Below are 10,398 nucleotides of genomic sequence, written 5' to 3'. Positions count from 1 at the left end.
TCATCCCTCACCATTGACTCTGCTGGAAAGGGCTCATGGGAGATGTAGGCTAAAACATCTGGAGCACCACAAGTTGCCCACTCCTGCCTAAGATAGAAGTATTAGTCACTTGAACCGGTTTTCCTTCCAGCTGTTTCACCAATGAAGTCACAGAACACTGAGAAGTTTCTCATGTTCCATGGGAATGTAATCCATTGACTATTATCTAATGATCATTTTCCAAAGCCCAACACTAGTGGTGCAATCCTATGTATGTCTACTCAGAAGAAAGTGCTATTTTTTTCAAGGGAGTTCCTCTCAGGTTACTCTATATAGAATAATGGAGGAAATACTCCTTTGTTCTTAGAAATTGAAAACCTGACATAAAACTCATGCTAACCTCCGTCTGCAGAAAAGTAAGAAAGTTGGATGGTTTTGTTTCAAGCTCAGTTGAGACTCTGGTTTCAAGCCAGACTCGGCTCAGTAATTACATCTGATGGAAAGAAGTGGGATGGGTTTAAGCCTGCCTGGAAGGAGGTGAGACGGCATCTCCTGGAAGGAACTCAGTAAATACCTCTATTAATCACAAGGAGGTGAGAATTTCTGCATTTACCTGTGCCAAATGCCAGGAATTCTTCTCTAGCCACAAACTTTCCATCCGTGTCCAAAAATGATTTCAGTTGAACTCTTCAGGAGTCTCCCACTGCTCAGGATGCCTGGAGCATTCCCCACCCCAACATGCCCCTAGGATAATGCTAACAAGAGGGAAACATGGCAGGAGCTCTTGCTTTGGGGGTTTGTATTTCATGGGGCAGGGGAAGAGGGAAGCCAGGTTGCATGCATGCAATTGGCTGCACACGCAGCTTTTGGAAGTGAAAAGGGGGGAGATTAAGCCACCAGTCATAAACACCCCTATACTTCACATCCTTTCAGCCCTACCTTGAAAATAATCAGAATGCCCCTTTCCAATTCACCATTTGTGCATGGGTGGGGGCACAAACAGGGTGTGGGTGTTTTAGTTCAGCCCTAGATCTCATGTGTTCTTTCTGTAATAAAAGCTGGATGTTCACAGGTGCAACTTTTAAACCTTTCCGGTTTGTACTTTTGAATCCATAAAAAAGAAATTGTGCGTGAAAGGAGAGGAGAAATAAAGAGATGAGACAAAAGTAGTTGGTACAAAAGTCGGGCCACATTTATTGAAATTGCTCCAATATGCGAAGGGCAACTTCTCTAAGCCAGAACAGCCTGACATTGTATCGGGCAAGACACTGGATGCCCATACAGCGGTGTTTTGATCGCCACGCCACCCTCCGGGACTGCCCAGGGACTGCCCCTCGGGCCACCAAACTCCAAGTGGGTGAGGAGAGTTGGCCTCAAAGGTAATCCCTGTCATCCAACTGGGGACGCAAAATCCTGAGCTGGAAGCCTCAGGCCGTACCAGTCACCAGAAACGGTACCTCTGAATGCTCACCAAACCTATAGCACACCAAAGGTGCCCGCACATAACCACCACAGGACAGCAAGCCTCTGCTTAGCCGTTCTCCTCCCACCTGCACTGAATTAATTCCAGCACACCCCTTCGCAGAATGGCCAAAGCAAATCATTGCCCATATTGGAAAGAGGGACGCTATCCTGCCTATATAGCTCCCTCTGCGCATGGGAAATATCTGGATATCATATAATCCCATCACCCTGTCTGGGTAAAGAATTACCTGTTTCCCTATTCACCTTCTTGTGGGCCCTGTCAATGGCCCGAGGATTAATCCCATCCCTCCAGACCAGCCAAGGCAATAAACAAGACCAGATAAGGGCAATTCCTGGCCAACAACACTGGATAACTTAATATCGGCCAGGGCAAAATAAGGGTCTTGTCCTTCAATAAACTCAAATAATTTCCCCTGAGGTGTAACACCTAGGGATGTACGAAAGTTCCGCCACGGATCTCGGGGAGGCCGAATGCCAGCGCATTCGGCCCCCCGAAATCGGTGGCGGAACGGCCCCCCACCCCCCACCCCCCGCCACCCCCCTGGACGAGACTTAAGTGGGGCGGAGCTTCCTGGCGGCGGTGTCTGCGTCTGCGGCGGCGTCTGCGGCGGCCAGTCTTCCGACCGGCTGCCACCGCCGCCATTTCCAGGTTAAAACAACAACAACAACAACAAAACGTGATAGGCTACGTAAAGATTTACGTAGCCTATCACGGCTAGACTTTAAAAAAACACCGTGATAGGCTACATAAATCTTTACGTAGCCTATCACGGCTAACTTAAAAAAACAAAAACAAAAAACGCGCGTACGCAAATGGTGGTGGCCATGGCTGCCGCCATTTGTGTTCCTTATTTTGGCACGTCTTAGTCTACGTAAACATTTAGATGCTACGCTATTTGCGTTCCCCTTATTTTCGCCGTCTTAGTCTACGTAAATGTTTACATAGACTAAGACATGTCAAAATAAAGAATGCAAATGGCGGCAGCCATGGCCACCGCCATTTGCGTACGCACGTTTGTTTGTTTTTTTTTAAATCAGCCGTGATAGGCTACGTAAACATTTACGTAGCCTATCATGGCTGACTGCAGGGATGCAAACGGCAGCGGCTATGGCCGCCGCCATTTGCGTCCCTGCTAGCCAGCGGCCGGATGTCCGGCTGCTGGCGGAGCCGGCCGGCAGCTCCGCAGAATCGCTGCGGAGCACAGCTAGCCGGCCAGGATTCCAGGGGGGAGGAATGGAGCGCCTCCCCCCCTGGCCAGGATTCCGGGGGGAGGGACAGAACGCCTCCCCCCCACCATCAACATAATCCACGGAAAGGTAAGTCACTTTCGTACATCCCTAGTAACACCACAACCTGCGGGGGAACCCTAACCAAACCTTGCTGGAATAAGGTGGGCAGGAGGCGCTCCCACCGTGTCTGCCTGACAATTGAATGTTGGCACACTGTCACTAGCTGTGTCCAAGCTGGCTCCACAGCCTGACCTGGAAGCCTGTGCAGATGTATGAGCACACGCACCGGTTCCCATCAACCCAACAATCTAAAGGAACAAAACCAACAGGTGAGATCTTGAACGCTAGATAGCTATCACCACTAGTGACTGCATGTAAGATCGAAAAGCCTTAGAGCACCACCTGCCCCCTGCTTGAACCTTATCAGGCATGAAACCAAGAGAGACGGCTGGGGAAGTGGCCTGGATATGGGAGGAATGCAAAGACTCAAAGGACTAACACTTCCCAAGCCATCTTTAAGATAATCAAAATGAGTATTTAGTTCAGAGGGGATGCTGTGAGGATGAAACAGGGGACCAGTCTCTGCCCCCTGATACCGTGGAAAGTCTACAAAGCCTTCACTGGGCATAATCCCATGACCTGGATGGGAAATGAGGACACTCTCACCCCTGTACCCCTCAGGTCGGTCCTGGGCCACCTGAGCCGTATATGTATGATCAATTGTGAGATGTGAATATCCCACAACTAAAAAGCCCATTTGGACACATCGTCCTTGACTGCCACCACTAGTTAGGAAATCTGAAACACCCCGAAGAAGGCTGTCCATTCTACCCCAGGGAATAAAATCACTTTGTAAGGGAGAGTTGCACTGAGGGCCATTGACCCTGCAGATGTAGTGAAATAAAGTGGGTGCCTTGAATGAATTCTGTGGGTGACACCCTTGCCCAACTCTGCAGGGTGCACCGGACCTTACAACCTGTGGTGTTGTCAGGTATCCATGACCCTAGACCTGAAGGCAAGTGCTGCCAGCTTCCCACCAAGAGTCCTGGCTGAGAGTCCTATCCTCTATGAACGGACGCAGAACGGTAAAGGGGATCCACTGAAATGGGCCACCGCTGTTATAATTGAATGCCCGACCCGAAAGCAAAGGGCTCCGTACCTGCCTTGGTATAAGAGGCCCCTGTGCATTGAGCCCCATGGCTTGCTCTGCCTGAATTCAACAGTCTCCCAGATAGGGATGGCAGAGAATTCCGCCACAGATCTCAGGGAGGCTGAATGCCAGTGCATTCGGCCCCCCGAAATCAGTGGCGGAATGGCCTGCCCCACTGCCCCCCCCCTAGGACGAGACTTACCTGGGGCGGATCTTCTGGGCGGCGGCAGCTCCAGCAGCGGTGGCTGCGGCGGCCGGTCTTCCGACCGGCTGCCGCCACCACCATTTCCAGTTTTTTTTTTAAAAAAAAAGACGTGATAGGCTACGTCAAGATTTACGTAGCCTATCATGGCTAGATTTAAAAAAAAAAAAGTGATAGGCTACGTAAATGTTTACGTAGCCTATCACGTCTGACTTTAAAAAAACCAAACATTTTTGTTCCTTATTTTGGCACGTCTTAGTCTACGTCAAGATTTACGTAGACTAAGACGGCGAAAATAAGGGGAACGCAAATAGCGTAGCGGACGCCACCATTTGCGTACACGCGTTGTTGTTTTTAAGTCAGACGTGATAGGCTACGTAAACATTTACGTAGCCTATCACGGCTGACTGCAGGGACGCAAACGGCGGCGACTACGGCCGCCGCCATTTGCATCCCTGCTAGCCAGCGGCCGGATGTCCGGCTGCTGGCGAAGCCGGCTGGCGGCTCCGCACAAACCCCGCGGAGCGGAGCCAGCCGGCCAGGATTGCGGGGGGTAGGCGTGGAGCGCCCCCCCCAGCGAGGATTCCGGGGGGAGGTACGGAATGCTTCCCCCCACCATCAACATAATCCGCAAACAGGTAAGTGACTTTCGTACATCCCTACTCCCAGAGACCAGCTGGCATGTTCTCCAGAATTGCCGGCACCCAGGGAAACATACCGATTACGCGACAAAACGTTGGCACTGGCATTATCCTGGTCAGTTATATGCCTCATGCAAAACCAGGTATTGCGCCAGAGGCAGTGCAAGTTGAATGTTCAAACCAGAGCCATCACTCTGTTCAAACCAGACCGTCACACCCAGAATGAATCTTGGCATTAGACATTCGGTCTGCCCATATATGGGCTGCCACGTATATGGGAGAAAATCCAGTAAGTGCGATTCTGACAGATCTGACTGGCCAACAACCGTCAGGCCCCCGCTCTGCATACACCGGTCCTGCAAAATGACTCCTGCCACAGGCGTCATAGCATATCTGCAGGTCAGGCTCCAGGAGCAACTCCTGTTTCCAGAAAATGAAACACTGTTAAGCTCCAGAAAAAAATTGAAGCCCAAACCAAGATCCTGTCCTGTGGCAGAAGAAACCTTAATTCAGTGGTATGGGAGCCTAAGCCCTATGTGACACAATACAGCTGCCTCAGAAATGGTGGCCCTGGACAATAGCTCTGCCAGTAAAGTAAAGTGTCCACCACCTCCTGAAGGGCATGAAGTGTGACCCTACGAGAACACCTGATCGCCAAGATCTTCCCTCTTAATGCCTGAAGCTTATACCTTGGGAGTTGACTGCACAGATAGTGGAATCCAGTACAGTCCCCAACAGACAGTAAGATGGATAATGGGCCTTCAGTCATCTCCACAGCAAGGGTATTCCCAGGGCCTCAGTCAATATGTGGAACTCTTGTATTAAATGGGCAGAAGCCCCCAGGGCCCGCCACAGAAGCTCATCCAAATAATGTACAATACTCTGCAAGTGCAGTAAAGAGAGCTCCCCATGGGGAGGGATCCATCAATATAAGTACTTAGCCCTGCAAGGAGAGCCCTAAAAGGTCAAAATCTGCAGGATTGACAGGTAAGATGCAGAAAGCAGACTTTATATCGCACTTTCAAAGCTCCATGTGCACAAGCCCTGACCGTCACCACTGCTGAGTCAAAAGAGGTGTAGTGCATAGAACAGAGCTGTTCTGAAATGTCATTGTTCACAGATCTGCCTTTGGGAAGGGCAGGTTATGGGTCAGCCTGTATTTCCCCAGCCACCACTTTAGCCCTATTGCTCAAGAAGAGACTCTCAGATTAACAACAGGCAGGGCCGCAAATGGGCCTAAAATCCTGCCTGCTGCACCGCCTTATCGAGGTTTGACATAACCCAATGTTCCATGCTGTGGATAGACTTCTAATGCTGAGAAAAGTGGGCCTTGCGCTGGCCCTGAAATGGAACCCGGAACCCCTCTGAAAATCCCTCTGTGGGTCCGCCGCAACAATCCCATGAGGGGCTCGATTCTAACTGGGCTGTGTAGGAAAGAGTTAAATGTTGCTTTTGCATTAAATAAGTCGCAAATGCTTTTGAGCAGCGACTGAGCTGAGACAGGATGTGGAAACATGTCTAAAGTACTTTGCGGTAAGAAACTTAAAATGAAGTTAGAAGTGTGGTTAGCTGAGCAAAGTAGAAACCACATTAGAAAATTAGATAAAAACCCCCAGAGTTAGGACACATGGTTATTATAGAACTGCGCGTGCTTAAAGAGCTCATGAATATTATGTTACATACCCTGCATAGCTAATAAGGTCATTATAATGTACATGCGATGTATGTAAAGGGAGGGGGAACTTGTCAGGGAGATAATGTGAATAGGCGGATTGGAAAGTTGTGAACCTTGGAGTACCTAGCCAATGGGGAAACAAGGGAGGGACTCAGTGGCCGGGGAAAGAGAATAGAAATTGTGTGCTTTGATTGTCAGGTGTGCCTACTCAACTAGGACACCCACCTTTGCAAACGTGCTTAATAAACATAGAGTGCTGCTTGAACGTGTGTCACGAAGTTATTTTACAGGTCATGGTTGGACAAACAAGTTTCTAACAAATTTGGGGGCCCGTCCGGGGTCCAGACTCATTGCTCGGGGACCACTGATGCCGAACACTGGGGAGACGTGTCCCGTTGAATTTAACGGCTCTAGGGTTCGTCATCGGGGGCTTCCCTGATGTGCAGTCAGAAGGATCCCGAAGCGTGACACGGTGAAGCAGACAGGGTGATCGTAGGCACTGGCTAACCGCGGCAACCAGGCAACTCCGTGCATGGACCAGGGTAGGAAAATTGGACTGTTAAGTACTGCCTTGGTGGTTGGGTATCGAGACTGATTGTGGAGTGTGTGAGATGTGTCAAGGGACACAAAGTGAGTGTGGAGTCCTAATGTGCAGTTCTGTTACATCCACGAGGAGTACGGCCAGAGCTGGACAAAGCAATAAAGGGGAAGGTTGAAAGGTCTCGATTGGGAACAATGGTTCCAGTGGTGGGTCAGGAAAGACCCGGGAAGAAAAAGTGCCTAGGGAAAAAGGACAACATTCCGCCAAATGGTCCCTTAGGGCAGATGTTAAAATTTTGGAAGGACATTCCATGTACCAGAACAAAGGACAAGAAAAAGATGATTAAATTTTGTTGTTTTGTTTGGACTCGGGAAAGTATCAAACCACCTGCTATTTTCTGGCCCAAATTTGGAGCGGAGGAAGTATGGTTGTGTCAGACTTTAAATCTCTATGTGAATTCTAAAAGACCAATTTCACAAGAGGATTCCGATTATGCTAGACATTGGATGGGGAATGAAGTAGTGACACTATGTCCCCAGAAGACAGGGAAAAGTAGGAAGGAAGAAAATCCCCCTGAGAATAACCCAGAGTCCTGGGATCCCCTGTCCCACCTCCCACCCCCTTATGTTCCTATGGCACAAAAGCCAAATATTCCTCCTTTGGTGGAGGAAGAAGAAGACAGGGAAAGGGGACAGGGGACTCAGACAATGACATAATCAAGGCACAGTGAAATGTATGGGAGATTGGGAAGAGAATAAGCTCAATTAAAGAGAGATGTAGTGAATTTCCCTATCCCTCAGGGGGCCCAAAGAAAGGTCAGTTATACACCAAAAGGAACTGACAGTGATTCTGAGGTAAACCAAGAATATCCCTCACCAAATGTGACACTTGAGGGAGCAAAGATGTACCCCTTACGGGAAGTCCCAATAAGACAAGGACAAGTGGGGTTTGTAAATGCCCCACTCAATAGTTCAGAAATACAAAACTTTAAGAAGGAGAAGTCTTTAATGGAAGACCCCGTAGGATTGGGGGAGCAATTTGATCAATTTCTGGGACCTAATATATATACATGAGGAGAATTAATGTCTATTCTAGCCATCCTGTTCTTGGGAGAAGAAAGGGCCATGGTTAGGAGGACAGCAATGGCTGAATGGGAAAAAGACCATCCCCCTGGGCAGGGAGTGGTCCTGGCTGATCAAAAATATCCTAACCGAGATCCGGGCTGAAACCACCAAGAAGACCAACACCGGATTAGTATGCAAGACCTTAGGGTGTTGATAATCAAAGGAATCAAACTCGCAGTACCCAGGTCCCAGAACTTGACCAAAGCCTTTGAAATTCAGCAAGGCAAGGAGGAACCACCATCTGATTTCCTCCAACGACTAAAGGATTGGATGAGAAAGTATTCTGGCATGATTATTAAAGATCCAGTAAGTCAGTCACTATAGAAGGTTAATTTTGTAACAAAATCATGGCCAGTTATTAAAAAGAAGCTAGAGAAGTTAGAAAACTGGAGTGATAAAACCATAGAAGAATTGTTGAGAGAGGCACAGAAGGTTTATGTTAAGAGAGAGGATGAGAAGCAAAAACAAACCATTAAGATGACGGTCAATACAGTAGACGACGTTGTGGAGAAAAAGATGGGATCTACTGATTCAAAAGGATGGCATCACCACAGAGAGAGTAGAGTCAGGAAGGCTACCTAATAATTGGTCAGCCCAGATGTGTGAACTATATGCTTTAAATCAGGCCCTCCAGCTGCTAAAGAAACAGGACGGAACAATGCGTATGGAGTAGGGATGTACGAAATTGCCCTTACCTGGCTCCGCTGGGTTCCGCTGGGGGGGGAGGGACTCCGCGCCTCCCCCCCCCCGGAATCCTGGCCAGCCGGCTCCGCTCCATGGGGATTCCATAGAGCCGCCGGCTGGCTCCGCGAGCAGCCGGAGATCCGGCCGCTGGCTAGCAGGGACGCAAATGGCGGTTGCCGTAGCCACCACCGTTTGCGTCCCTGTAGTCAGCCATGATAGGCTACGTAAATCTTTACGTAGCCTATCACGTCTGACTTAAAAAACAAAAACAAATAAATATTTACGTAGACTAAGACGGCCCAAAATAAGAAACGCAAATGGCGGCAGCTACAGCCGCCACCATTTGCGTTCCTTATTTTGGGCCGTCTTAGTCTATGTAAATATTTACATAAACTAAAATGGCCCAAAATAAGGAACGCAAATAGCGGCGGCCGCAGCCGTTGCCATTTGCGTACGCGCGTTTTTTTTCCCAGTCAGACGTGATAGGCTACGTAAAGATTTACGTAGGCTATCACGTCGTTGTTGTTTTTTTTTAAAAGAAAAAAACCTAGCCATGATAGGCTATCTTTACGTAGCCTATCACATTTTTTTTTTTTTAACAAGACTGGAAATGGCGGCGGTGGCAGCCGGTTGGAAGACCAGCCGCCGCCGCCTCTGCCGCCGCTGCCCGGAAGATCTGCCCCAGGTAAGTCTCGTCCCGAGGGGGGAATCTGCGGGGGCGGGGGGGTGGCAGGCCGTTCCGTCACAGAGTCTGGGGATCTCACCAAGATCCATGGTGGAATTCTCTGACATCCCTAGTATGGGGTGGTTCACACGTTTGGGAAAATATGGCATAAAAGAGGGTTAATAAATAGTAGAGGGAAGGAATTAGTACATAGCGAAATTGTACAACAGGTATTGAAAAGCTTACTCTTACCTAGAGAAATAGCTGTAGTCCACGTTAGTGGATGCCGGAACGGTACATCATTTGAAGTATGGGGAAATGCACTGGCGGATAGGGCAGCACGAAAAGCTGCAGTAGGAGAAGAAATTGTTAAGATGTGCACCATAACCCCCAGGTTGCCACAAATACCGGAGAAACTGGTATGGACAGAGAAAGAAATGTTGAAACTACAAGAATTAGGAGCAGTGCAGGTAGAAGGAGGGAAGTGGATACTTCCAGATGGTAAAGAGATGGTCAACAAACCAATTATGAGGGAAATTATGGCTATTTTACATCAGGGAAGTCATTGGGGGGTTCAAGCAATGTGTGATCTAGTGCTTAGAAAATAGGTGTGTAAGAATGTACACAGCGGCCAAACAAATGTGCGAAAGATGTCTAATTTGTAAAAAGATTAATAAGAAGGTATTGAGAAAACAGCCCCAAGGAGGGCGTAGGCCAGGCTTGCGTCCCTTCCAAAGTATTCAGGTTGACTTTACAGAACTCCCTCTGGTGGGTCGATTAAAGTATATTTTGGTTTTAGTAGACCATTTGACACACTGGATAGAGGCATACCCAATGTCAACTGCCACGGCTCTGGGAGTAAGTAGAGTAATCCTGGAACACATTGTGCCCAGATATAGAATTGTAGAGTACATAGATTCCGATCAGGGAAGTCATTTCACTTCCAAGGTGTTACAGGGAATAATGAGAGGACTGGGTACTGCGTGAGAGTACCATACTCCATGGCATCCTCTGTCTTCAGGA

The sequence above is a fragment of the Heloderma suspectum genome, chromosome 3, assembly GCF_057233095.1.
Source record: "Heloderma suspectum isolate Gila_16-S chromosome 3, 16-S_ref, whole genome shotgun sequence".
NCBI classification, from domain to species: Eukaryota; Metazoa; Chordata; class Lepidosauria; order Squamata; family Helodermatidae; genus Heloderma; species Heloderma suspectum.
The sequence above is the reverse complement of the archived record's forward strand: the minus strand, read 5'-3'. Positions refer to the sequence as shown.